This window comes from Oreochromis niloticus, linkage group LG23 (genome assembly GCF_001858045.2).
Source record: "Oreochromis niloticus isolate F11D_XX linkage group LG23, O_niloticus_UMD_NMBU, whole genome shotgun sequence".
In the NCBI taxonomy this organism is placed as follows: domain Eukaryota; kingdom Metazoa; phylum Chordata; class Actinopteri; order Cichliformes; family Cichlidae; genus Oreochromis; species Oreochromis niloticus.
Genome location: NC_031986.2, coordinates 31,550,361 through 31,573,459, shown reverse-complemented (window position 1 = coordinate 31,573,459; position 23,099 = coordinate 31,550,361). Strand labels below are relative to the sequence as shown.

The following is a 23,099-nucleotide window of genomic DNA, read 5'->3' as shown; positions in this document are numbered from 1 at the left end:
GGATGGGAAGTATTGTATTGATTAAAAGCTGCAAAGGGATAACAACAAGGACAGCAGGTATGTATGAAGTCAGAGTATCACATTGAAAAATAAAACCTGTATCACCCGCATGTCACTAATGTTAGGTGGTCAGAGGGAGAAATACATTTTTTAAAAGAATAATTGACTTATCTTTGTGTCTGAGTCCCCGGGGGATTTGGGATTCGTCACAAATTCTTTCCCAGAAATCTACATCTTAAAAAATTTGTCATATCAGCTTGTTGCAATGATGACTTCTAGCAAAGAAAACAAACAAAAATGCAAAAATTAACTGGGTGCAAAGAGGTCCTCTGTGTTTTGAAATATCCAGCTCTGGCAAATATCACACACTTAACCTTTTTTGGTGTGTGTGTGTGTGTGTGTGTGTGTGTGTGTGTGTGTGTGTGTGGCCAAGAGAAACCACAAGAGAATTGTTGGTTCAGTGAAGAACTGGTGGAAAGAAAAACAAACAGGGTGAATTTGACACCAGAAGTGAGATGTCTTAATTTTGTTCAGAATTGCTGCTGACACAGAAAACATCTGCTGATCCCAAAGTTTGTCCTTTTTTATGTAGGATATCAAAATATGTTTTGCATGATTTTTTTCTGAATGTTTTAGAGTTTACCAATAGTGAGCCTGTGGCACTTGAATTAAATTTGGATGGACCCTCTGTGAGAGATGTTGGCACAACTGTTGGAGCAGTTTGCTAAACTCTGACCTCATAGCAAGCTGAGTAACGCCCCCCTAACGTTAAACTTTACATCAGCTGACCAAAAACTGTTCCGAGGAATCTGACAGCGAAGCCAGACGCTATAAATGTGAACACAAAGTTATGCAATCAAATCAGAATCTTCCTGGCCAACATTTTTGTTAATATGGTACCCTTCTCTGTTTAGCACTAAAACCCACTGAAAAATATTTAACAGATGGTTTATGACACATGTTGTTGCAATGTAGCTGTAATCACATATAGTATCAATAAATACCAACGGCATTTTTAATGTGAGGGTTCTCTATAACCACACATTACATCATATGCATGACAACATATGTCATAAAAGCTGTTTTACACAAACAAATCATTTAAAAAAACTTAACTCAAAGGTCATTTTTAGGCTTTTTTCTGTGATTTTCAGCCACATCTAATGACATCAGTAAATTGAGTTTTTTCATTAAATAAACATGATAAAAAACAATGACAAATAAATACTTAGACATTCTAAATGATATATAACAGATAGTTAATAAAGCCTTAAAATATCCTTCTATGCGTTTAGCCTCGTTATAAGCCAGTTATTCACCATTTATATTACTCTTATGAGTACTCTGACCCGTGTGGACCCACTATTGATTTAACTCGACCTGGATACTCCAGTTGCCAGTTTAAAAGTTCAGACTAAATAACAGAAAGAACTCTTGACTGTTTGACATAATAAATAGATGAGTTATCAATGGCACATCAATCTAAAAGAATTGTGTGCGAATGTTCACACCAATTATTCTCTTTGAGACCATATGGACAACCTAGTTCTCCGCTGTCAAACATTTTTCATTTTATGTGGTGAAATAAGGCAAAGATATGATGATATGCCGACGGGAAGCAAATTTCAATGGTAATTTAGATCTTTGAAGCTCTGGAATTAAAGGTTGGAGCGTTAAAGTGGCCTGACATTTAAGATGGACACACTGTATATTATTTCAACTTCTACACATCACTCAATAACGAAACATGTGACATTCAAGTTCAGATTTGAAGTGCCCGTTAGAGTTATTATATGCCATGAAATTCAAAGATTGATACAAGGAAGAGAGTAAAATCTACTTTTATTCATCAAGCGTTAGCGGGCTTGAAATTTGCAATTTTTTGGCCTCCTATGAGAAAAAAATATGATAAAATGGTAATGTTAAGTATATTTTTTATATTATATATTTTGTGTTTTAAAATCTCTTTTACTGCCATGTCAATTATTAAAGGAAAGCAGCGTCAATGCAAAGAGTTCTTCTGTCTGAGGTACATGATCAGAAATGCTTAGGGAGTGGAGAACACATTGATTTGAGTGTGTTCCAAACACAGGCTGGCCCTGACAAGGTTGTTATAACAGTCGGAGGGGTCTATACAATCACTTAATTACCAAAGCTGTCAGTCAAAGATGGTCGCTGCTGGCTCCATCTATGGCTGCGAGCGGCGTTCCACTCGCAGCCTCCCTGAGTGATTGATCCATGCTGATGGCATCGCAGAAATAATTACAACTCGTCTCCTGATGTGTGATTCCATACCACATTCACGCTTCACGAAGGTAATCGGGGGGATCAGGAGGGGTCAGTGCCATTTCCTATTACCTGAAGTCCAAGCAAAAGGGTAAAACAATGCAAACAGAGTGAGGCGGGGAGAAAAGACGGAGGAGGGGGGTGAACAGAGGTGGACGGTAGACATTACGAATAGCCAAGGAAGCTTAGGTACACTTTGTCAAATTATGCTGGGATTTTTTTCCCCCTCCAGAAACACCACATACTGCAACAGATTGACGGTGTCCAACACGGGGTAATGGAAATTCAGAACAATCACTGGGTCATTAAGCTGATTGGCATCACAATTGTCAAGCTGTTGGAGGCTAAATGGGGAGGAGGAGTGCAGCTCATTCACAAGAGTCTGCTCTCCTGACAGAAGCAATTGGTGCCTGAAGTCACTTTGAAAACAGTGATGGAGTTTGGTTTTAAAATGTGTACGTGTGCGAGCATTTCCACCTCTGCAGGGCGCATTGTGAAGAAAACTGATGTCTGATAACACTCCTATCATCTCCAGCCTTTAAAAGGTGTCAGTAAAACAGCAGAAACCTGGGCGTTTGAAGCATTTTGTTCTTTTTCCCTTTCCAGAAAAATCCAGTGTCAGACACACATTTAAGTCTCAATGCAACTTGTGATTTTCCTCATTTGGAGTGTCTACAGATTTGCACATTAGCACAGCAATCCCTCTGAAAATCTCTCCCTTCTAATTTTGTTCAGTATTATTGTTGCTCATTCAACATGTCAGTCGACTCTTCTCTTCATAGATATTAAGAATGAAGCGCCATTGCCTCTATATTAACTGACAGGGAAAAGAAGCCCAAATTGTGGAGTCTGTCACACAGTTTCAGAGCGCTGTGTGGAGGCATTCATATTCACAGTGAAAGCATTAACCACTTTAACTGTTTCCCTGGTCTTGACACAGCATCAGGAGGACTGGCAAAAACACGGCGCGTGTGTACCCATCCTTCAAATCCTGACAGCACTCAGTCGTTGCACCGTAAACAAAAACAAAAAAAAGAACATGCAGAGAACACAAACAAGACAATGTAAATCGGGACTCAAGCGAGTAAACAATGTACATATGGTGTCTGCACCTGAAGGGACCATCCCATTCTCCTCATGTTGCTGCGAGAGCAGGCAGAGAGGGGGGAATGATGTCACTAATGAACCCTGCAAAATACGGCGGTGAATAATGAAACACAACACTGCATTTTGCAACAGAAAGAATAAAAGGTGAGATCATCAGCAAGCAAGAGAGGCAAGAGTGAAAGAAAGCAAGCAATGATTAAATGATCAAAAGCTGGCAGAGCGGGTCTATGTGTCACTGCAAGGCACACTCATCTACCCACAAGTGAAAGTTAGGTTTCAAGCACAGTGTAATTATAGCTGGGGATGTCAGTTTGACATTAATGCAGCCAGCAGAAATTCTCTAATTGGCCTCAGAGGAGAAAGTGAACCAGAAAATATATTAACATTTTAAAAAAGCATATTTTGCCTAATCCTTTCACTTTCCAACAATATTTGAAGACCAAAATGCCCCAGGCATGAGAATTTAAATGAGCAATTTTGTTTTTGAAGGAAACGGCCAATGAGACAGAAAATAGACTAAAGGGAAATCATTAGTGTATGAGAGATCCTGACAGGCTCGCCTTGCTGACTGGCTGGCCTGTCACTAGGAGTCTGTGTTCTTCAGCTCCACGCTATGAGCTAAGCTGATAACATGAAAAGACCCATAAACGTGCAGCCAGAAGTCAAAGCCTATTATCTAGAAATTCAAATGCGGGGGTAAGGATGAGCGAAAAAAAAAAAAAAATTGGGAGGGGAGGCATAGCTCTTTCTGTCTCCTGTAGGGGAAAACTGGCCAGATCGAGAGATCTTGTAATAGGCCCTGTTATCCGACACAAACGTGTGGCAGCGGCACTGCCAGAAAATATTGCAGCAAATCATAACATCACTCAAAAAAATGGGAAGATAAAAGCAGAAAGAACATGGATGGCAACAAACTGCTTAAAGTTAGGGAGAGATGCAATGTCACATGTGCCCAGGCTGATGTGATATGACCGTATCAGAGAAACACAGCTAAGTGCAGTCAGGAGACGTTAGCCCAGTCCCCCAGTGATGAAGCAGCTGAGGCAAGCATCGCCCCTGGCGTGGGACTGCAGGGCAAACTGCTCAGGCTGGAGAGCCTTGCCCTTTTGAAACAAAACAGAGAGGAATGGCCAGGGGAAGCTAGCTAGCCTCAGCAAAAGGGGCCAGGTTTATTTCCTCCAGCAATAAAGAGAAAAAAGAATGATTGAGAAGACAGAGGAAAGTGAGAACAACAACAGATCTCGGAGCCTGCGTCTCTTTTTGTGCGACAACAAAGGGCATATGATATTCCAGCCTTCCTTACAGTTGGCTGGTCAGAGGTTTCTTCTGGCACCTAAACATCCCCTTGCTTTATTCTGCTCACAATCATACAAGGACTCCTTGCCAAGGTATAGGGATTTCACTTTTTTCTATAAGGCTGTTACCCTGAACACAGCAATTTAATCAGGCCCTTTGATAAACATTTGACACAAAGCAGTGGGCTTCTGTCTCTGCTGCCTACAGCCCAGGGCAAGAGATTGAGACTGACGAATTTTCATCCACAATTTTCTCTATTTTAACTCCACCTGTCAAATAGCATGCCAGTCAGTGTGACACAAAGATGGGGGAAATCAAAGCCTCTCTCATCTTAAAGGAACACAGGCGAGCAGAGGGCTACAAGTTTAGCGGGGATTACAACGGCATCCAAATGATGAGTAGATGCAAATCAGCTCACAGAAATGGAATTTTTGGGGGCATGAATTAAAAATGAAGATAAACAGTGACATAACGATAATCACCAATCAGTATTTAGCTCATATTGTATTCACAAGCAGCACAAAACACAAGCACAATCACCACTTTGAGCAAAATGTCAAAAACATCCCAAACCCCTCCCAGCTGGAGATACCTACTCAGCTATCAGCCCTCCCTCTTCTCAACAGTCATTTGCAACAAACATCTAACTAGAGGAAACTACAAACTACAAAACCATTTGACCCTGAAGCACAGAGTATAGAGCAGCCCTTCCTCACCCAATGGAAGCAGGCTCAGGTCACCAGGGTCAACACCTTCTTCACTGAGCCTACAGCAGGATGGAAGCGGCAGACCCGTGGAAGCATCCGGGGACTTAGCATGGCCTGAGAGCTTTGTGGACCAGCAGCAACCCTCCCCAGAGACCATGGAGGGAATGTGGGCTACAATCTTGCAACACAAGCAGCAAATCTAAATTCAAAATGTGATTATCTATTCATTAACTCCCATAATTGAGGTGAGCAGCTCTTACTTACTAGACTGTCATTGAAGCAGCTCTTATTTGCCCCTCCGGAACCAGCCTGCAATGTAACAGCAAGAAGCAAAAAAACATCACATACAGCATTCCAGAGGCATCAATGCTGAGAATTAAATGATATGACCTCTGGCTATAGCATGGCCTTCAAATCTAAATCCCTACCTGACCAGCAAGAATCATCCTCCTTTAGTCATTCCTCCTGCATACCAAACATGTTCTGTACTGAATCACATCTCCATGAATCTTTTGATTCCTTTCAATCAGTTTCAAGGACTGTAAACAATGGAGCCGCGAATATGATGGGGAAGTAAATCTACCTCAGCTCAATTAAGGAGCTGCCCTGCAGTCTCCCGCGGCCCTGAGAGATAGAAGCTATAATTAGAAGAGGGCAGTAAACTTGCAGACATTATTGATGATCCGCTCCTGACACCTTCCTCGTGTTAGCATTAGCATTTTCCCTGAGCTGGGGCTCATGTCAAGAGAGGCTGGTCTCTGAGAGTCCGTGTCAGCAGGGGGGCTATATACGAGCTACACAGCAAGGCCACATTATGGCTGCGGAAAAGAGGAGAGAGAGAACGAGAGAGAGAGACACCTGGGCTCTCCTTCAGACCCCTCTTAGTGCTCGTCCACCTGATGGGAACACGGAGACTTGGCTGTTCTCCCTCTCATCAATACAGCAGGGCTCTTTGTCAGTAATTTGCAATAAGTGTCCACGCCACATCTTAAGGGACCTGGAAATCATTACTGGCTGAGGCCCTACTCTGCTACTAATTGGATGCGTTGGGCCTTATCAACTGAGGATTTTCCGAGACCTTTGACAGATACCAATTCGAAAATCATTGTTCAGTTGTCAATTTAAGAGACCGTTAAAAGAGCTTATTTTAATTTTAATTGGAACTTCCTCCTGCCTTCACAGTGAGCCGTGAGGATTAAAAATGAGCTCGGGGCATGTGTGTACGTATGTGTGTGTTGATACTCCCGTAGAAGAAGAGGTAAACTATGCAGGTTAAATTGACGGGTAACAGTTCGGACCAGCGTACAAATGAAGACAGCATGCATGCACATTTAGTTTACAAGAATCTCACAGCCTTCCTGGGACTTCATCATCAACATCAAATAAGTCGGAATCTGAGCGGCAAAGCTCCCAATTAAGCAAAAGCCGCATCCGCTTAAGATGTTTGTGCGAGTGCGCCGGTACCATCATCGATCACCCCCTGTAAACTGACCGGCTGATAGCGCTGCCCTAACATATTTATGTGCTGCACTCTCTCGATGACCCTGAATTGAAACACTCTCTTGGTTTTAATAAGGCCTGGGAAGCTTCAGCCCTGACTAGATATGCAGTTACGCGAGGGAATAGCTGCGAATGCAGGCACATGAGGCAAAAAAGCTAATATGCATAAACAGGCGCATGGCCGGGATGAGCCGCTCGTGGTGACACGGCCACCCAGGAGCAGAGGCCACGCGGCTGAGGGCGACAGGCAGAGGCTTGGCAACGAAAGGGAAGTGAATTGTTTTGACACCGCTGATGATTTAGGATGCCAGCAATCTCTTTTTTAAATCATGGTGACTTTATTTGTGCAGTCAAACATCACCCCAACGTAAGACTGAAAAACACAGCGAGGTTCACACAGAAGCTTCATAAAAGTGCGCAGTGTTTGAGAAAAAAATAGCAAGCCGTGTTTTTATTTTTTTAAGTAAATAGAGCTGTCATTTGATAATAAACCCAGCATTAATGTTAATTCTCCCATCCAGTATTTGCAGTATTAGAGGCTTAGAGCAGAAGAGCAATACTGTTCAGAGGGTAAAAAGTCTCTAATTAAGGACTAGACAGGAGGAAAATTGCCAAGGTATAAAAGAGCTCCCCCCCCCCTTTCTCTCTCCTGCTTTTTCACAACCATGTCTCTGGGAGCCGGCGTTGTGTTTGCCGGCTGTTTTACTCGCTGTCAGAAAGGATTTGAGGCGAGGAGCCATCTAAGCATGCGTACGAGAGGATTCATTTGACCTCATTATACATCAATAAAGAAGGAAGCCGGTTTACTAAATATCACCATGCTGCCCACACTTCATGTCAGATCAGGCAGGAGTGTGCTAAAAAGATGATTCCAGAAACGTCTGGTGAGGAGAGAGAGAGAGAGAGAGAGAGGAAGAGGGGGGTGGGGGGTGAACCCTGACTAGCCAGGAGGGATTCTGACAAGCACAGGAAAAAAGCAGATACGCAAAGCCCTGTTTAAGAGCAGAGCAACTGAAGAAAAAGATTTATGCTTTTAATTAATGGCAATTAAACCATGCCTGTTGGGCTGGCCTATGGCAATTGTTCTCAGTAAAAAGGAGGCCGAGCTGGTGACAAGCATTTGAATCCACTAAGTTCTACCAAGGGAGCTGACACTGCAGGCATCAAACCTAAACTAAATCAATAAAAGAATTAAACTTTTATAAATTGCATTTTGACAACTATCAGATAGCGCTAAGCTTTGATATTACGAATTCCTCCGAGGTGATGCAAACAAGGAGAGGCACACTTAGAGATCCAAACAATCAAAGGGTCTCGTTAGCATGTGCTGTCAGATGCAGCAGTGCTATTAATTACTACAAATTAATGTGACTCTCTCCACCTCTGCTGATTGGAATGATAATCAAGCTCGGCTCTGCACGGGAAACATATGCAACCCTGCCAAAAATAATAAGGACAGAAACCAACAGACGCTCCTCTATGGTTGTGTTTACAAGCCCAAAATGCTTGTTGCTTTATCCTGCAGCCACACACACACACACACACACACACATACACATACATATGCAAAGCTGCGCTGCTTTTTCTAATTCACTATGTTTGTACATACATGTACATAATGTGCTTCTCCATTTGATTTTTCAATGAAGCTCTATATCACTTGAATAGATAAACAACACTTCAAGGTTGCTGATCATTTACAGCTCCTTTCCTGACACACACACACATATATACTCACACACGTGCATCTATTTGTAAGAAGAAAAAGTAGCAGTTAAACTGAGCAATATGTGTTCAGACAAATGTAGGCGTGACACTGTCTTGAAGAGAAACAAAAAAAAAAATAAAAAAAAAATGGGGGGTTAGTAGGAAGTGCTCAAAGCTGGCATGACAGCTCAAACATCCTGTCACTTAAATCACTGTTCATATCTGCGCATCACGAATCCAGAAACGCATCCAGCATCGCAGCGACATCGTGCTCCTGAGTGCCAACAGGCTTTCTAAATGAGACTGAAAGCAGTAATTACTGTACGCCCCCACGCTAAATTGTTTACCATGAGACTGATCCAGCTTGCTAGTGCTGCTTACTCACCCAATTTTTCATCCTTAATATCAAACATCTTTCATGGCATTCAGCTAACACTAATGCACTGGAGCTCACACCAGGCTAATTTGTTCAGCAGTTATGTATTATTCATAATTATTCAATGCATTTTCAGAGTGATTTGCAAATTCTATCAGTATACTTAAGTTTACACACATAATACAAAATGTAAGATTTTATGTTTCCCTACAAGACACAATCGCTTTAAGCGAAATACATTTTACAGAAGTTGGCAATGTAAATTTAATGGCACAGATAAATGGATATTCTGCCTTGTGAGCGTTAATATGTGGAAATTATTTTAATAACTTTAGACAGTAGATGCCCAGCAAAGCATTTTAAGGGAACGATACAAAGCGAGGCAGCGTGATGAACTGCAGCAGTGATAAATATCTTTATTCTTTATTGGCAGGTGAGTCTTATCAGTGCCACAGAGCAGCAGCTGAATGCATTTGGCCTTGTTGATGCTACCTTAAAGTGTAGCTTACATGATCTCGTTCCCTTGATAAATTTCTCCCAGACTCCACCTGGCTTCGGCAGCCCTCTGACCCCGGCCTGATCAGCGAAGCACCCCTGAGGACCCTAATCGGGACTTGATGGCAACTGGGAGCGTGTTATCGGCTGTTGTTTGTGTGTGCGTGACGGGTAAAACTGCAACCAGTCAAGTGGGTAAAACAGGGCCTGTCAAGGTTCCAGCAGATGAAGCTAACCTCTCCTCATCTCCAACTGAGGAACAGGACGGGGATGGAGGCGCTGGTTTCAGACTAATTTTTATGCAATTCTCACTCTCTGATCTCAAGTTAAAAGACAGTGTCGACACTCTTAAGAGCATGCTCAACTCTTTTGTGCATAATACGCCTAAAATTCAGGTCATCTGTTGTATTTTTAATTTCTGACAAAGTCTTCCACCTTCATGAAGAAATATGTAAAACAAAGGCCTGACGCTGTGCTCTGTGATTAACCTGTTCCCATTGTCACAGAGGTATTTTAAGAGTCATGAAATGCGCTCCAATGCAAATTAATCCTGCAATATTAAGAATAGAACCTATAGACACATGTATAATGATACCTTCTAATAAAGAATGTATTGCATTATATGTAACCTCCTTCTCTGATTTTAATGCTTAGCATTTATATGCAGTTAGACCTCATTATGATAATTTGATATTTTGACTGAATGGCTAGAGGCAGGATTATAAGAGAAGTCTGTTTTAGAATGTTAATGTCTGCCTTTGAAACTAATGCATGTATTTATTGATTTTTCACTGCTAAATCTATCCTTCTTAAGTTGTCATGGTTTAGTTGGAGGGGGTGGGGGAGGGACGGGAGGAGGGGTTCTTTTTTAACAAAGTGGTCAGGGCCTGAAGTGAGGAATGTAAGCTATGCGTAATCATTAACAGCGAATCCTTCACAATCGTGTTTTACGCCTCATCTTTGTCTTTTCTTTCTTTTTTTTTCACCCCATCTTCAATGTCACATTTCACAGATGTAGTATTAGCTATGAGACACAAGCATAGGCAGGAACGAGGGAGGGAAAGGGTGGAGAAAAACCTGGCGGAGGAGAATCTGAGAGACAGATTAATGCCTTGCTGGTACTTCAGTGTATCAGGACAAGGATTACGGCGGTAACAGCTGTGCCCATGAGTCCCCTGACTGAGAAGAATTACAAGTATTATCACCTACATCATTAAAGTAGGGTTCATAGATGTGGAATGGCTTCAATCAATTCATCCCCAGATAACACCGAGCCAGCTGGACCCCCTGCGTGAGAACTTGACTTAATTGGCCAGTAAGTGGTGGGGAAGGGTGCGTGCTATTTGATCAAATTACAGGGGCCCTGACTAAGGGATTACAATTTTCAGATGACTGCAGAAGGAGGTGATCTGCGATGGAGACAGACTGTGGGTCGGGTCCACAGTTAGCGCGGGCCCGTATAAAGCTGTCCGTAGCTAAGTGTGAGGCCAGTGAAAAATGGTGGCCCACTTGGCACTGGGGAAGGGGAGGAAGGAAGCAGTATCCAGGTCAGCCGTTTGCTTGGGGAAATATACTCATTCATCATCCCCCCTTGGCCTCATTTCTGGCTGGCGATACTTGTAAACTAATAAGTTCCTTGTGCTATTTAGTTAAGATCCTTATTCTACAAATTCACTTACTTTTACTTTATTCAGACAGGAAAGTGGGGAGTGGAAAGATAAAGGAAGGTTCGACGAAAAGAAATAACGAACTCCAAAAACTAACACTATCAAAAGCATTTGGGACATCAGTGATGTATTTATCTGTCTTGAAAATCGGGATTTTGATTCTCACAGAATAGAGGGGCACCCCCTGTGTTGAACTTCCCAGATGATTATTCAAATGTTTAATTAGCATTCAGATGTATGGTTAGGCTCTTGTGGCTATAATGCATACACAACTAAATCTGCTCCAGTAACCATAAAACCAGCCAAAAGAATTGGAGAGATAACAAGAATTTAAATTAGTTAAAATGCCAACGCTTCGCTGAAATTACCTCTTTGCAATATTCATGGGTGAAATGGCTTGGCTGAAAGGCATTTTCATTATCATTATTCCTAAGTAGAGTACAATTTAGTCATCAGTACCCAACTCGGCTCCAGTTTTTCGGGGGTTTTTTTCTTTTTTTCAGAGGTGGGAGGGAATTCACCTTTACGGGACATGAGGGTAAAGAGACTCTAATTAGTTCTGGGGCACTAAAGGCAACAGAATATCTAAAAAAAAAAGGGGGGGGGGGGGGGGGGGTTGGACTGGACTCTGTTTACAAAACAGGTTTCATGATGCAACCGCAGAGTGCGCGTTCGTGAGTGTGCATGTGTAGTGGGAAAAAGAGTGGAGAGTGAGTCTTCGTGGCCATTTCTCAAGATAATTCCATGCTGGAGAGCATGTTTGTCATCGCTGTTAGAGTGTGGTGCACATTAATTCTAGTTTTTGCCGTAGTGTAATTCTGGCAAAATGAGCGGCCCTCCAGGGGGCCCTGCATGTCGGCTAACTACTGGACAGAATTAGACTCCACAGTGCCTGCTATTCATAATGTCATTAATATAAAGGCAATTAAATGAGTTTTTAACCTCCAACCTCTTATCGTTATTAATGAACAAGCGGATGGAACAAAAACCCACCAAGATGAAGCTGGTAATTATCTTTTGCATCAGGCCTTTGAAACAGGTTTGAAAATTAAAGCTTAGCGAATGAATTGTTAGGGTTTGTTTCCAGGCAAACCCAGAGGGAGATGATGTGGTTTAATTTAATCACATGATGTCATACCAGGCGGGTTAATTAGATGGCTTTTTACTGTCGCTGGGCTCCTCGGTCGACGAGCTGGCATCCTCAAACACACACAGTATTTCCACCAACTATCAAACTGTCAAACTGGTCATTAGCGTCTCATACTGTTTCACTGTATGTTGTGATAAAAAAAAATCCTGTATGATCAGGGTAATTAAAAAAAAGTATGGAGACAGAGTGCCTGAAGGTCATGTGTCTCGATATGCTCATTATGGCTTTTTTACTATAATTATTATGTAAGTGATTGTGCAGCTCAGCCAGTGTTAACAAGTTCCTAACACGCTGACATTATGAAGCACCCAGGGTGAATTTCACACGTCGAGAATGAAATGCTGCTCTTCGGCGGCAGCGATTCATTCAGAGGGAGAACGTTTGAGAAAGCGCCACAAAACTTGTTTCATCAAAGCAAAAAAGCAGCGCAAAGAGGACAGGTTCTTGTTCTCCAGCCCTCCCTGCTCCCCAGACGGTGTAGGCAAAGGTCAGAGGTCATTGTCACTGTGTACCCACTTCTGCAAACAGCTCATTAGTGAGTCGGCAGTCTCACCGTAGACAGCACTCTTGGGAGAAGGGTCACGCTGGTACCTGCTCCACGCCCCGTTTGTTTAGAGGTCTCTTTAGGGACTGCTCCATGATTTCCTCACTCCTGCTTCTTGTTTAATTAATAATTAACTCATGTCAACCGCTTGTTTACCCACATGGGGTGACAAAAAGGGAGACGAAGATGCTGCAATGCAATGACAATGACCTTTTCGCATTTATTTGTGAAAACTGAACTCTTCCGGTTTTGTAATTAATACTGTTTCGTTATCAAAGCACATAAAATCTTTCATTTAAAATCAAAAGAATTCTTCTTATGAAACATATGAATACACGCAGCCAAATGCAGCTGAGCTGAATCTCGCTTTAATCTCACAATTTCCAGTCTCACATGGTTCTCAAATTGGAATACATATGAAGTGTGATATTTCACAAGTCCTTGGACTGCTAACTAAGCTGTCAAATGGGTAAACTGCTCTCCATCTCGCTGACAACAATCTGCAAATGAGCTACAAGCAATTTACTGTGATTATTCTGGCAAATCAGTCCAGTTGGGGTTTTTTTTTTTCACTGCAATCAGTCTGTCTCTGAGAGGAGGACAGAAAGGCTACCCATCAAAGTCTTCACCTTAGCTCATTTGGCTAATGCATTTGTTTGAAATCTGAATGTTATTCAGCAATCATGACAATTACTGGTGAAATGAAGAGAGACAGGGGTCAAAGCCTGACGTCTTTATTATGGTTGTCTCCGATTGCAGAAGGCACTGCCGTGGTGGGAGCGCCGAGACTTGACAGTGTATAAATCTGTCTGTCTGAAGGTCAACGGAAGTGAAGAGGTTCCCCAACCCCATGACCCACAGGTCTGACTTGACATCTCTATCTATAGTCTGTGCCCATGACAAAGGCACAGCTGACAGATAGAAAGAGAAAATAAAAGAGCAGACTGCGCTTCTGATGATGACCTGAAAGGTATCTGTTGAAGGAGGATAATTGCATGGCTAAATGTCAGTTCTATGGCTGATTCTGTATGTTTATGATGTCTGAAATATTTATCCTGATGTGTTTTCCACTCTGTTGGAATATATTTTAATTATATAGTAAGCCTAGATTGTTGACCAGCAGTAGAAAGGAACCCATTCTAAGCAGGCTTAACTTTTTCATTTCATGCAACTTTACATCCCCATTTCATTTCAGATGGCTACAGTTTATTGTTATTTTTGCTGTGGTCACTGGTTACTTTGCACATTCAGCTACATTCACAACTTAATTTTCTTAAATGTGATGCATTTCTACAAGTTAAAATTGGCCCCTCTTAACTAAAAGATGCATATTGTTGCATTAACAATAACAATGTAATTACATAATAACCTAAGAGGGTGCAATTTTGCATAAAAAAACATGTCATTGTACTGACAGTCCTACTGCGCTTTTAGCTAAGTAACATTTTGAAGTGGTACTAAAATGTCAGCTGGTTATTTAAAAATGAAACATGGAGGTCAGTTGTCAGCCTTCAGGAGTCCTCATCCTGGTTAGATATATTTGAGAAATCGTTGATTAATTGCAACCCCACTAAAAGTAGAAAGTGTCCTCTGATGTTAGTGACCGTATCATTTTGCCAGTGCATGCATCTGGCTCAAGCCCCCGTGGCTCTGATGGCTTTAATTGACTGTCTCGCTTTGATTAATGATCACATGTTAAACATGCACATTGTGGACATTCTTACACAGATGTGGAGGGCAATTTGAGGGAGCGAGGCCATCTCTGGAGAAGCACTTATCTCTGACTGTGAGCTCAGCATTTGGGATGAGATGAAAGAGAGGAGTACCGCTCTGGTCTGCAGGCCCCAGAACCGACCTACGCTGCATCACAGTGACATTGAGGATATTTAAAGAAATGGCCTCCCCCCACTGGGCCTCAGACAATAGCAAGGAAATTCATCGCTGAGGTATGATAGAAGATTTTAAAAAATAAAAACTCTAACAGATACTGATTTTTTTTTGTCTTGAAACTGGAGATAAATGGTGCCAATAAATCAATTTAAAACTCAAACTGAATCATAGCAAGGTATTTTACATCAAAGCTACATTTAGTGTCCATGAAAATCCCCAAACACTGTCAAGTTATGCATGTGATCCCAGTCCTGTGATTCCCTACATGCTTCCTTTTGGTCACGGCTGCACATTACAAAGCTGACCACTGATCTAGGCTTTAAGGGACTAAGAGATTCACTGCAGTGACAGTGTTTACACAGTGGGGTCTGCATGGCAGGGCTCTGTATGGAAGCACAAGCCAGCATCAATCAACCAAACACCAGGCAGCCACCAGCCATCAGGACCAACCACTGTTCAGACTGATTATCAGAGAAGCTTTACATCTTTAGCCCAACCCCCTGCCCCTTTACCCCACCTCCTGATGACCAACAAGGCTTGGCAGGCTGCAGCTGAAATGTCTTGGCCAACACAACCAAGGACCCACCATTACCAGAAGCCGCGTAAACACCAAACAATTTGACCCTGTTTGCCGAGGGGCAGTTGAAGCAAAGTGCAAGAAAAAAAGCAACCAAAGAAAAAGCCCTTGAAAGCGAGAGGTCAGTATTGGAGCATGTGATTGAGCTAATTGAAATCAACATCCATGATTGGACACACAAGCTAGGGCATTTGGCAGCACATCTCATGCCAACATCAGTCACCATTCGACGCTGCCCTGCCGGCAGTGAGGGCAGCCTGCTGAGGAGTGGCAGGGGTCGCATGCCTGTCACGATTTAAAAAAAAGGGAGGGATCACAGAGGGGCCACTGTAAGATCACCGCTGCTTTGCGCGCCTACATCAGCCCTGCTTCGCAAGGACATCATATATATATGGATCGGAGGGAGCTCTGAGCCTGCAGCCCGGGTCGAGGCTGGACTGAGTGTAGAGCACTCTCACCTCCCAGCAGGCTGCTTTGGGCCAGTGTTAATGGTGGCTGCTCTACAGAGCCATGCCAGCCCCGCCCCCCCATACACCCCCTGAAACTCTACGCTAGCCCAAGGCTGCACACATTAATGCCACACTAATTAGCAAAGGAGCTGACCAACCAATTATGCACAGTTCAGTCAAGATTCAGAGGTTAAAGGTTAATCTAATGCTGCATCACATACCTCAACATGATTTAATCTACAGTATGAATGAGACAGCTGTATATGTAAGTGTGTTAGTGGTTGGGATAACGGGGTTGCATACAGTCCTCTAAACCTACTTTCCACACCCAAACATTTTCAGCTCAGTAATTCAACCTCAAACCTACTTTAAGCTGTGCAGAAGCCATCATGGGAGCAGTTTGCGCAATGATTTAGCAGTCAGATCGTGTAGCGTCTGGCAGTATGTTGTGTTTATGCTGGATGGAGAAATTGTTTGTTACATAAATTACACAACAAAAGCTGAGTTGCCAGCAGCAACCTCCCGGTACCAGACAGTCTCTATTTGAAATTTTAAGCTGCACTGTGATTATTACAAACTAGATTAATTTAGTTATTGTCTGCTTCACATTCAATACAAATACACAAACCAATACTCGTCTAAACAAGAGATCTTATTAGTGAGATGCATTATTTCATTGCCTTCTTCTTATGGTCATTGTAACTTTGAAAAAAAAGAGGCTATCAGCTTTATTTATCAGTCATTACTTCGTTTAGGGTAATGAACTATAACTGTAAAAATATAGTGACCTATTTGTGCCACTTGCTTTTGTCAGGGTTTGTCACACACTAAAACCATGCAAGCCCAATCATCCAAGGAATATTACACTGACAAAATATGACAGGAGACATGCTTTTGGTTTAATCTGCTGAGTGACAACTGGCCAATCTCACATAGTGTAAAGACTGGTGATACCTATAACCTCCAATTGCTGGTTGCTAATTATATACAACTACGTACACATTACTGGAAACATTTGAACTCATTTGAGTACTACTGTGGGGTTCAGTGTGTTTTAAGATTTTTTCACTAATCTATGATGACAACTAAACAACAAAGCCTAGGTTGTCATCAACAACCTGACAAATTAAATCAACATTTTATACATGCCACCTTAAAACTCACTCAAAATGCTGTATTTATCAATCACAGGGGGCAGAAACTTTTGTGGCAACACATGAGAAGAACCTCTTGCAAAGAGCTGTCATCTTTTGTCCTGTGTGAAAAAAATGTCGTGCTATGAAAAGAATGTAATTGTAACATCTATGCATTCCTGTCATAGAATATGTACACTCCATGACTGAACAGCTTGTAGATAATAGCTCTTAAGGTCCCACCGAAGTGTTTAAGGTGGGTTGAGGTCTGAACTTGGACTGGGCCATTGCAACGCCTTCATTCTTTTCTTCCATATATGAGGCGTTTGTGCTAAGACGCTATATTTGGTTTTCTCCAAAGACAGCACTTTGCATCATGTAAAACATCTGCATGTTAGTCTTTTCTGTCTAAAGGACATTGTTCCAGAATGCTTGCAGTTTGTTCAGAAAACTAAGCCGTGCTGCCATGTTTTTGTTTTTCTGTTAAAGAGAGAAGGTCTTCTTCTGGCAGCTCTTCCAAACAAGCCATACACATTTAGTCTTTTTCTAATTGTACTGTCATGAACTTTAACATTTAACACGCAAACTGAAGCTTTTGAGATGTAGCTCTTTTCTGCAGTTTCTGCAAGCATTGCATGGTCTGACCTTGGGGTGAATTTGCTGGGAGATCCACTCATTCAGTGTTTTCCACTTGTGAATAATCTTTTTCACTGCAGAATGATGGACTATCTATATTTTCTATAATTCATAATTACAAGCCTTTCCAGATGTTTTGATGTCTTTCCTCCTTGGTGTTGTGTTAACACACGCCTGAATGCTCCAAACCAGCAAACTGTCAAAACTTCAGCTTTTATAGTTGTGGTCACACTTTCTTATGATATTTGTAATAATGAATGATAATTAGATAATAATGTTGCCTTTACCCATTCTATATATACTAAAATTAAGTCCCATAAAAAATAATTTCACTCCCAAAGTCAACAAAGAGCTTCCAGTTTTTAATCTTTATTAGTTTCCATGCTGCCACTGCTTCCTTTGAATCCAGCAAAGCAAGATTTTAATCATATTCCAGAAACAATTCCTAAATCACATGTGAAAAAAAATTCTTTGCTTGCAAACAAATATATCATCAGATCTCAATTTACACATTTCTTCCCTAATCACTACAAAATCAATGATGCAAGCTGCACCACCATGACCAACAGTTCCTGCTGAAGGAAAACACCACCTCAATGCTTAATGGTTGTAATTATGGCAGTAAAGGGATTATGCAGGCCTGTATGATTCATTCATGGGTCCAAAAAAGTTTTACTTTAGTCTCAGACACTTTCAAACAGATTCCTATAATTTTACACACCTAGCTACTTTTTTTTCCTCTTATAAATTCACGTCTACTTTTTGGAAAAAGAATAGAGTGGGCAAAGTTTCCAGACTAGAAGTCCGTGCTTGCTCGGTGTTCAGTCTATACTGATGCTTTTGTTCATGCTTTCATCAGGTCCTCCTGGAGGTCGGTAATACATCTTTTTTTCCCCCCCCAGGTGTGTTTTCAGATTTCTGATTTTGCTTAGAGAAATGTTGCTCTTTCCTCCATTCCCAACACAGTTGCTGCATTATACCATGAATTATAAACATGCCTATGATGCTGCTGACAAAGACTCCTGGAATTTGAAGTGCCTTGGATTTTTATTTCTTTATACAAATGTCTTTTTGGTGTAATGAAATAATTTCTTTTCTTAGCTTGACACTGTTCATTCATGTTTTTCATGTCTGTTACTCAACTCCACCTCTTTCTCTCTTTACAATTTTGTAGCTTTACATACTAAGAAGTGAATTTTAACAAGCAATATGATAAGGGATTAAATAAATAACCTTTGAGTCTTACATCTTATATTATCAATTAGATTTTGTGACTCATTTCCAAATCTCGGTTATTAAAAACGTTCTCTAGAGTTATTTACCGATGCAGATATGCTCTTCTAGCCATTTTCTTTCTACCTTATTGCCTACATGTGCACAGTATATATACAATATGCACAGGTCTGAACTATTTTCTGTCATGTGTGTGCGTTTTATGTGAATTTTTGTACATACAATTTCACTCCAACATTGGAACTACAGATTCCACTGATTACAGAGTGAACTACAACCATACATAAAATATAGATACGCAGCTAACTAATGGGTAAGGACCCAGCAGAAAAATTAGATCACAACACATCAAGTCATTAAATGAGATTTGATGTGATGGAAATCTTTGGGAAATAAAACTGTAGGGAAAATTAATGAAATATAATTCTCTCTCTGTATAAAACCTTGTTAAAGGCCTTGTTAACTACTGTTAAAGGCTTCGTATGCTTTTACCCACATTTTTAAGAGAACGCGCTTATAACAGAGTAGTGTGATCAAAGTTTCTGTCTGGCAGTGGTAACCAGGGGAGAGCTGGTGTCTTGAACAGTTTTGGAAATCTACCCACAGCCCAATTAGCAAGGATATTTAAAAGACCAGGCTTGTGACCAGAAGGTTGGAATCCCAGCTGGGACGCTGCTGTGTATCTTAGGTACTTAACCTGAATTGCCTCAGTAAATATCCAGCTGTATTAACAGATATAGCACATACAATGGGATCACACTTACCCTTCATATGAGATTTAATGGGCAACATGAGCACACTGTCAGTTTTGCAGCTTTCTGCAAATAACTTTAATAACTTTGCACAAATGAAAAGTTTGTTTCAATAAAATCACCAAGAGCAGCAGGCTACGTATTATCCCAGAGGCGACCATTACCGTGCCTTTGTCCTAACGGGATGTGCAGTTCACTCTACTGGAGTGCGGTCATTTGTATTCTGTTAAGGCAGCACTGATCATCTGCCACCATCTGCATAGTTTTACTACTTGTGATGATGGCGCTGTTCAGAGGGCCCTGTCATTATGCTTTACTGCATTGTTAAAGCCTTTCTGGGTGCAGCATCAGAAGAAATGGCTCATTCGAACATGGCTCTCCCCTTTGCTTCTCCTTGTATATGTCTGGATCAAGGGTTACAAAGTACATCTCTTCTGCACACAAGTGCCTCAGGACAAATCTGACCAGCACTTTGCAAAGTGATACATGGAGCCATTGAGGCAAAGCTGGATTTAAAAGGTCTACGTTTTTCAGAGCTGTGAGGAACAGAGACTTTTGACTTTTTATTAGACGGACACAACAGACTCAAACATAAAATATCCCCTCATACAGCTTGAAAACATGCAGCTGCTCACATACGTGGTAAATTACTTCAATGTGAAATACAACGATCCCATCATTCTCATATGTAATACCACATTACAAATTCAGTGTAGATAAATCATGTGTTTTAGTGTGCTATGAAAACAAAAATATAGACCTTCTTTGAATAATGACTTTCCAGTGATTTAATGCCGAAGTCTACTTCCTTTTGAGCGTCCCAGGTGATAACACTTTGCATATTGTTGTGAATAACATCCGTTTGTGTGATGGGGGAGAACGCATTGGCCCCTTGGCAATGTAAAGCAGTTCTTTAGTGTGAATCACATAGCTGGAGGTTATCGCTTCGTATTCTTAAAGTCAGAGGCAAATCAAAGCTCAAGGAATATAATTATTCAAAATACAAAATACAACTATTTTGTAAGTGTGGGTGTTCATCCAGCTTATCTGCAGCAGTGCTTTTAATAGTTTGAATCATAATAAAAGTATGTCATTAGTAATGTTATGCTTATAGCTGAGTGCAAGGTTCTTACTATGCAAGCAAGAAATGCTGTGCAAGTGTACTCTGCAAACAGGATGGATTTCCTTCATTAAAACTGTCCTCATGAGTCTGCAAAGTTGCCTTTGCTGTTCTAAGAAAAATAAATGTTTGGCTCCTATATTAGCGGTGATAAATTCACGAACAAATTAATTTGTTATCTGTCACATCGCTGCGCCTGTTACTTAATAATCATCTGTTTATTTGGGCTTCTTATTCTGCTTCACATAAAGCTGTGGTCTTATGCTTTAGAAACATCGAATGCATTTTGTACTTGAAACTGAAGATAGAAAATTATTTATAACAATAAAGCTGCCGAATTTTTCCTTCACATACTGTTAGCTTACCGCTCCAATATGACAGTGCAGTTCTACGGTGTAATTTATGTGATTATATTAGCATTAATTTTGGGTTAGTTTAATTCAATATTCAGCCTTAGTTGGTCTGCCATTGTTGTTCGGTGGCTAATAATCATAATAATGGGTTCTAAATAAAGTTTTGAGTGATATTCAAATAATCTGTGTCAAATAAGGTTAGATGAATGGTTAGATGTCCATTCAAGATGTTACAGCTTGCATGTACTGTGACGTGGTCTTGCCATCTGCTTGGTGTCTTTTGTCTTTCTTGTATGTTCTTGTATTAAACATTTTCTTTTTTTATTCCAATCAATGTTTCCTGGTTTTTAAGGGACAGGATGACTGGACCAGAAATGGAAACAACATCTCATATCCAGGTGGGACCTATTTGCATCCAAACTGTTGCCATTTTTGGCCAAAGACAATAGTTTGGTGTCAAAATGGTGGTTTAATACCTGTAGATTTGATTTCAAATGTGGCTTTATGTGGTCCAACCAGTTTCTATAGTTGATCAAAGTTTGAAAAACGCTAACATATATTGTCTGAAAAGATACCAATTAGGTGACTTTTATTCTGTTACTGTTAGTGGGAAGTGCTCAGGAAACTTTACTGTACTCTTACATCCACCTAAACAGAGCCACCGTTTCTCACATCGTGCTCGAAGTCCCAAAAATCCATTGTTTTATAATCTATTTCAAAAAAAGACTTTGTCGTGTTCCAATTTTTAGAGTGAATGATGATACATTAAATGTATATTTTTTAATCTGACGTTAAGAGCTAAAAGTTATTGATAATATCATTTAGTTCCTGTAATCTGGATTATATATTCTAATACAATCTTAATGCATATTATCTGACTGGTAAACTGAACTTTTTTAATCTTTCAGGCCAAAAAGGTATCAGCAAAATGAATTCAGATTGTAAAGGAATTAGTGGCAACTTTATAAAATAAGGAGTTAAGAAAAATGAGGCGGTGGCAGACTCAGGAAGCCCTATTGATTTCTAAAATACATTCTAAAAGGTCCCATGCCTAACTTTGGTTTGACAGCTGGATTTGTGAAGTCTTTGAACTACTCCAGAACAAGGCTGCTAGATAACTCCTAACAAGACATCACTAGTGTGGACTGGGCTAAGAGGGCCTTAAGGAGACAACAGCTGAACGCTTTGCTTTAACTGGCATGAAGAGCCAACCGTGGGCCACAACCATTAATGGTTTGGGAGGGTGCTGGAAAACTGCTTGGCCCAAATTTACATGCAAAAAAAAAGAAAAAAGAAAAAAATGCCAATGGCACTTTCAGATAACAAGACAACAGAGGAGGAGGAGGAAGACGCATGGTGGGAAGAGTCAGCAGCATCTTTAATAATATGAGGGAAAGTCAGAAAAGGAAAACTCTGCCTATAGGTATGGGGCTAATTAACAAAGTTTTGTCTGAGAGAGGAATCCAGGGCAAAAGAGAATGGTTAGATTCAATATTCCCCAAAGATTGTCTTCAAAGCTTAAACCGAGGATATTAAATGCATCAGAAATAATAATAATGCAAGCACGCGTGTCACTGCTGCCGGCTTCTGCGTCTTTGAGTAGGCAAGATACTGTATGTCTGTGCGTTAATATCCACAGCGCGGGAAGGATGCCTTTAAACTTCTGAAATACTGTATTGTTCACAATCAGCAAACAGCAGTTTTCATTAAAAGGAAGAAGATTTTCATATATGCGTATTTTTATACATACCTCCTCCTCCACCCTGACTCCTCATACCCTGGAGATCCCCCATTACTAATTAAAACTGTCTGTCTGCCTGTGACGTGGTCACCCCCGTGTGCTGATGAGAAGATGAAGAATTCACAGCAGAAGTTTATTTTTTTAAACACATTATGGTCAGAACCCCGTTTATCTCCACAATAACTGAACCTGGTCCCATGATATTCTATTGCTAGTCAGGATGGTCAGTCTCGTGTAAATGTGTTCACATGGAGAAGCTTTCCTGCTGCTTAATCAACTAACACAATCTAGCTTTGTCTCCCTCTCTGTTTTATTTTTCTTGTTCCTCATTATTCAGAGTGTTTCAGCTCAGTTCACCACTTTTACTCGATGATACTCTA

At 40.9% G+C, this 23,099-nt stretch overlaps 1 long non-coding RNA gene across 2 annotated transcripts in view; it reads right to left on the bottom strand.

The window, feature by feature from the left end:
- Positions 1–997: 997 nt before the first annotated feature.
- Positions 998–23,099, bottom strand: part of LOC100693865 (uncharacterized) — a 46,334-nt gene continuing 24,232 nt past the window's right edge. The window contains exons 4-7 of one of the 2 annotated variants that reach the window (XR_003216507.1): positions 5,825–6,020; positions 5,661–5,705; positions 5,406–5,574; positions 998–2,358 (exon numbers count right to left, since the gene is read on the bottom strand). This is a non-coding gene — a long non-coding RNA (uncharacterized LOC100693865). Of the gene's footprint in view, positions 2,359–5,405; positions 5,575–5,660; positions 5,706–5,824; positions 6,021–16,915; positions 17,007–23,099 lie in introns of both variants that reach the window. The other variant, XR_002058108.2, reaches the window with a different exon arrangement.